Raw genomic sequence first — 6,000 nt, forward strand, 5'->3', positions numbered from 1 at the left:
ATAGTATGACTTTTTTTTCAAATTTTGGTCGACATGCTATAGTATGACTTTTTTATCATATTTTGGACGACATGCTATTGTATGACTTTTTTATCATATTTTGGACGACATGCTATAGTATGACTTTTTTTTCAAATTTTGGACGACATGCTATAGTATGACTTTTGTTTCATGTTTTAGACGACATGCTATAGTATGACTTTTTATCATATTTTGGACGACATGCTATAGTATGACTTTCGTTTCATATTTTGGACGACATGCTATAGTATGATTTTTTTTTCATATTTTGGACGACATGCTATAGTATGACTTTTTTTTCATATTTTGGACGACATGATATAGTATGACTTTTTTTTCAAATTTTGGACGACATGCTATATATAGTATGACTTTTTTTTCAGATTTTGGACGACATGCTATAGTATGACTTTTGTTTCATGTTTTAGACGACATGCTATAGTATGACTTTTTATCATATTTTGGACGACATGCTATAGTATGACTTTCGTTTCATATTTTGGACGACATGCTATAGTATGATTTTTTTTTCATATTTTGGACGACATGCTATAGTATGACTTTTTTTTCATATTTTGGACGACATGCTATAGTATGACTTTTTTCATATTTTGGACGACATGCTATAGTATGACTTTTTTTTCATAATTTGGACGACATGCTATAGTATGACTTTTTTATCATATTTTGGACGACATGCTATTGTATGACTTTTTTATCATATTTTGGACGACATGCTATAGTATGACTTTTTGTCATATTTTAGACGACATGCTATAGTATGACTTTTTATCATATTTTGGACGACATGCTATATTATGACTTTTTTTCATATTTTGGATGACATGCTGTAGTATGACTTTTTGTCATATTTTGGACGACATGCTATAGCATGACTTTTGTTTCATATTTTAGACGACATGCTATAGTATGACTTTTTTTCATATTTTGGACGACATGCTATAGTATGACTTTTTATCATATTTTGGACGACATGCTATTGTATGACTTTTTTGTCATAATTTGGACGACATGCTATAGTATGACTTTTTTTTCATATTTTGGACGACATGCTATAGTATGACTTTTTTATCATATTTTGGACGACATGATATAGTATGACTTTTTGTCATATTTTGGATGACATGCTATAGCATGACTTTTTTTTCAAATTTTAGACATGATATAGTATGACTTTTTTTTCAAATTTTGGATGACATGCTATAGTATGACTTTTTTTTCATATTTTGGACGACATGCTATAGTGTGACTTTTTTTTTCAAATTTTGGTCGACATGCTATAGTGTGACTTTTTTTCATATTTTGGACGACATGTTATAGTTTGACTTTTTTGTCATAATTTGGACGACATGCAATAGTATGACTTTTTTTTCATATTTTAGATGACATGCTATAGTATGACTTTTTTTTCATATTTTAGATGACATGCTATAGTATGACTTTTTTTTCATATTTTGGACGACATGCTATAGTATGACTTTTTTTTCATATTTTGGATGACATGCTATAGTATGACTTTTTTTTTCATATTTTGGACGACATGCTATAGTATGACTTTTTTTTCATATTTTGGATGACATGCTATAGTATGACTTTTTTTTCATATTTTGGATGACATGCTATAGTATGACTTTTTTTTCATATTTTGGACGACATGCTATAGTATGACTTTTTTTTCATATATTAGACGACATGCTATAGTATGACTTTTATCATATTTTGGACGACATGCTATAGTATGACTTTTTTTTCATATTTTGGACGACATGATATAGTATGACTTTTTGTCATATTTTGGATGACATGCTATAGCATGACTTTTTTTTCAAATTTTAGACGACATGATATAGTATGACTTTTTTTTCAAATTTTGGTCGACATGCTATAGTATGACTTTTTTATCATATTTTGGACGACATGCTATTGTATGACTTTTTTATCATATTTTGGACGACATGCTATAGTATGACTTTTTTTTCAAATTTTGGACGACATGCTATAGTATGACTTTTGTTTCATGTTTTAGACGACATGCTATAGTATGACTTTTTATCATATTTTGGACGACATGCTATAGTATGACTTTCGTTTCATATTTTGGACGACATGCTATAGTATGATTTTTTTTTCATATTTTGGACGACATGCTATAGTATGACTTTTTTTTCATATTTTGGACGACATGATATAGTATGACTTTTTTTTCAGATTTTGGACGACATGCTATAGTATGACTTTTGTTTCATGTTTTAGACGACATGCTATAGTATGACTTTTTATCATATTTTGGACGACATGCTATAGTATGACTTTCGTTTCATATTTTGGACGACATGCTATAGTATGATTTTTTTTTCATATTTTGGACGACATGCTATAGTATGACTTTTTTTTCATATTTTGGACGACATGCTATAGTATGACTTTTTTCATATTTTGGACGACATGCTATAGTATGACTTTTTTTTCATAATTTGGACGACATGCTATAGTATGACTTTTTTATCATATTTTGGACGACATGCTATTGTATGACTTTTTTATCATATTTTGGACGACATGCTATAGTATGACTTTTTGTCATATTTTAGACGACATGCTATAGTATGACTTTTTATCATATTTTGGACGACATGCTATATTATGACTTTTTGTCATATTTTGGATGACATGCTGTAGTATGACTTTTTGTCATATTTTGGACGACATGCTATAGCATGACTTTTGTTTCATATTTTAGACGACATGCTATAGTATGACTTTTTATCATATTTTGGACGACATGCTATATTATGACTTTTTTTTCATAATTTGGACGACATGCTATAGTATGACTTTTTTATCATATTTTGGACGACATGCTATTGTATGACTTTTTTATCATATTTTGGACGACATGCTATAGTATGACTTTTTTGTCATAATTTGGACGACATGCTATAGTATGACTTTTTTTTCATATTTTGGACGACATGCTATAGTATGACTTTTTTATCATATTTTGGACGACATGATATAGTATGACTTTTTGTCATATTTTGGATGACATGCTATAGCATGACTTTTTTTTCAAATTTTAGACATGATATAGTATGACTTTTTTTTCAAATTTTGGATGACATGCTATAGTATGACTTTTTTTCATATTTTGGACGACATGCTATAGTGTGACTTTTTTTTTCAAATTTTGGTCGACATGCTATAGTGTGACTTTTTTTCATATTTTGGACGACATGTTATAGTTTGACTTTTTTGTCATAATTTGGACGACATGCAATAGTATGACTTTTTTTTCATATTTTAGATGACATGCTATAGTATGACTTTTTTTTCATATTTTAGATGACATGCTATAGTATGACTTTTTTTTCATATTTTGGACGACATGCTATAGTATGACTTTTTTTTCATATTTTGGATGACATGCTATAGTATGACTTTTTTTTTCATATTTTGGACGACATGCTATAGTATGACTTTTTTTTCATATTTTGGATGACATGCTATAGTATGACTTTTTTTTCATTTTTGGATGACATGCTATAGTATGACTTTTTTTTCATATTTTGGACGACATGCTATAGTATGACTTTTTTTCATATATTAGACGACATGCTATAGTATGACTTTTATCATATTTTGGACGACATGCTATAGTATGACTTTTTTTTCATATTTTGGACGACATGATATAGTATGACTTTTTGTCATATTTTGGATGACATGCTATAGCATGACTTTTTTTTCAAATTTTAGACGACATGATATAGTATGACTTTTTTTTCAAATTTTGGTCGACATGCTATAGTATGACTTTTTTATCATATTTTGGACGACATGCTATTGTATGACTTTTTTATCATATTTTGGACGACATGCTATAGTATGACTTTTTTTTCAAATTTTGGACGACATGCTATAGTATGACTTTTGTTTCATGTTTTAGACGACATGCTATAGTATGACTTTTTATCATATTTTGGACGACATGCTATAGTATGACTTTCGTTTCATATTTTGGACGACATGCTATAGTATGATTTTTTTTTCATATTTTGGACGACATGCTATAGTATGACTTTTTTTTCATATTTTGGACGACATGATATAGTATGACTTTTTTTTCAGATTTTGGACGACATGCTATAGTATGACTTTTGTTTCATGTTTTAGACGACATGCTATAGTATGACTTTTTATCATATTTTGGACGACATGCTATAGTATGACTTTCGTTTCATATTTTGGACGACATGCTATAGTATGATTTTTTTTTCATATTTTGGACGACATGCTATAGTATGACTTTTTTTTCATATTTTGGACGACATGCTATAGTATGACTTTTTTCATATTTTGGACGACATGCTATAGTATGACTTTTTTTTCATAATTTGGACGACATGCTATAGTATGACTTTTTTATCATATTTTGGACGACATGCTATTGTATGACTTTTTTATCATATTTTGGACGACATGCTATAGTATGACTTTTTGTCATATTTTAGACGACATGCTATAGTATGACTTTTTATCATATTTTGGACGACATGCTATATTATGACTTTTTGTCATATTTTGGATGACATGCTGTAGTATGACTTTTTGTCATATTTTGGACGACATGCTATAGCATGACTTTTGTTTCATATTTTAGACGACATGCTATAGTATGACTTTTTATCATATTTTGGACGACATGCTATATTATGACTTTTTTTTCATAATTTGGACGACATGCTATAGTATGACTTTTTTATCATATTTTGGACGACATGCTATTGTATGACTTTTTTATCATATTTTGGACGACATGCTATAGTATGACTTTTTTGTCATAATTTGGACGACATGCTATAGTATGACTTTTTTATCATATTTTGGACGACATGCTATAGTATGACTTTTTTATCATAATTTGGACGACATGCTATAGTATGACTTTTTTATCATATTTTGGACGACATGCTATAGTATGACTTTTTTGTCATAATTTGGACGACATGCTATAGTATGACTTTTTTGTCATATTTTGGACGACATGCTATAGTATGACTTTTTTTTCATATTTTGGACGACATGCTATAGTATGACTTTTTTCATATTTTGGACGACATGCTATAGTATGACTTTTTTTTCATAATTTGGACGACATGCTATAGTATGACTTTTTTATCATATTTTGGACGACATGCTATTGTATGACTTTTTTATCATATTTTGGACGACATGCTATAGTATGACTTTTTGTCATATTTTAGACGACATGCTATAGTATGACTTTTTATCATATTTTGGACGACATGCTATATTATGACTTTTTGTCATATTTTGGATGACATGCTGTAGTATGACTTTTTGTCATATTTTGGACGACATGCTATAGCATGACTTTTGTTTCATATTTTAGACGACATGCTATAGTATGACTTTTTATCATATTTTGGACGACATGCTATATTATGACTTTTTTTTCATAATTTGGACGACATGCTATAGTATGACTTTTTTATCATATTTTGGACGACATGCTATTGTATGACTTTTTTATCATATTTTGGACGACATGCTATAGTATGACTTTTTTTTCATATTTTGGACGACATGCTATAGTATGACTTTTTTATCATATTTTGGACGACATGATATAGTATGACTTTTTGTCATATTTTGGATGACATGCTATAGCATGACTTTTTTTTCAAATTTTAGACATGATATAGTATGACTTTTTTTTCAAATTTTGGATGACATGCTATAGTATGACTTTTTTTTCATATTTTGGACGACATGCTATAGTGTGACTTTTTTTTTCAAATTTTGGTCGACATGCTATAGTGTGACTTTTTTTCATATTTTGGACGACATGTTATAGTTTGACTTTTTTGTCATAATTTGGACGACATGCAATAGTATGACTTTTTTTCATATTTTAGATGACATGCTATAGTATGA

This window comes from Embiotoca jacksoni, unplaced genomic scaffold (assembly GCF_022577435.1).
Source record: "Embiotoca jacksoni isolate LCO1_2020_lvr unplaced genomic scaffold, fEmbJac1.0.p SCAF_23, whole genome shotgun sequence".
Lineage (NCBI taxonomy): Eukaryota > Metazoa > Chordata > Actinopteri > Embiotocidae > Embiotoca > Embiotoca jacksoni.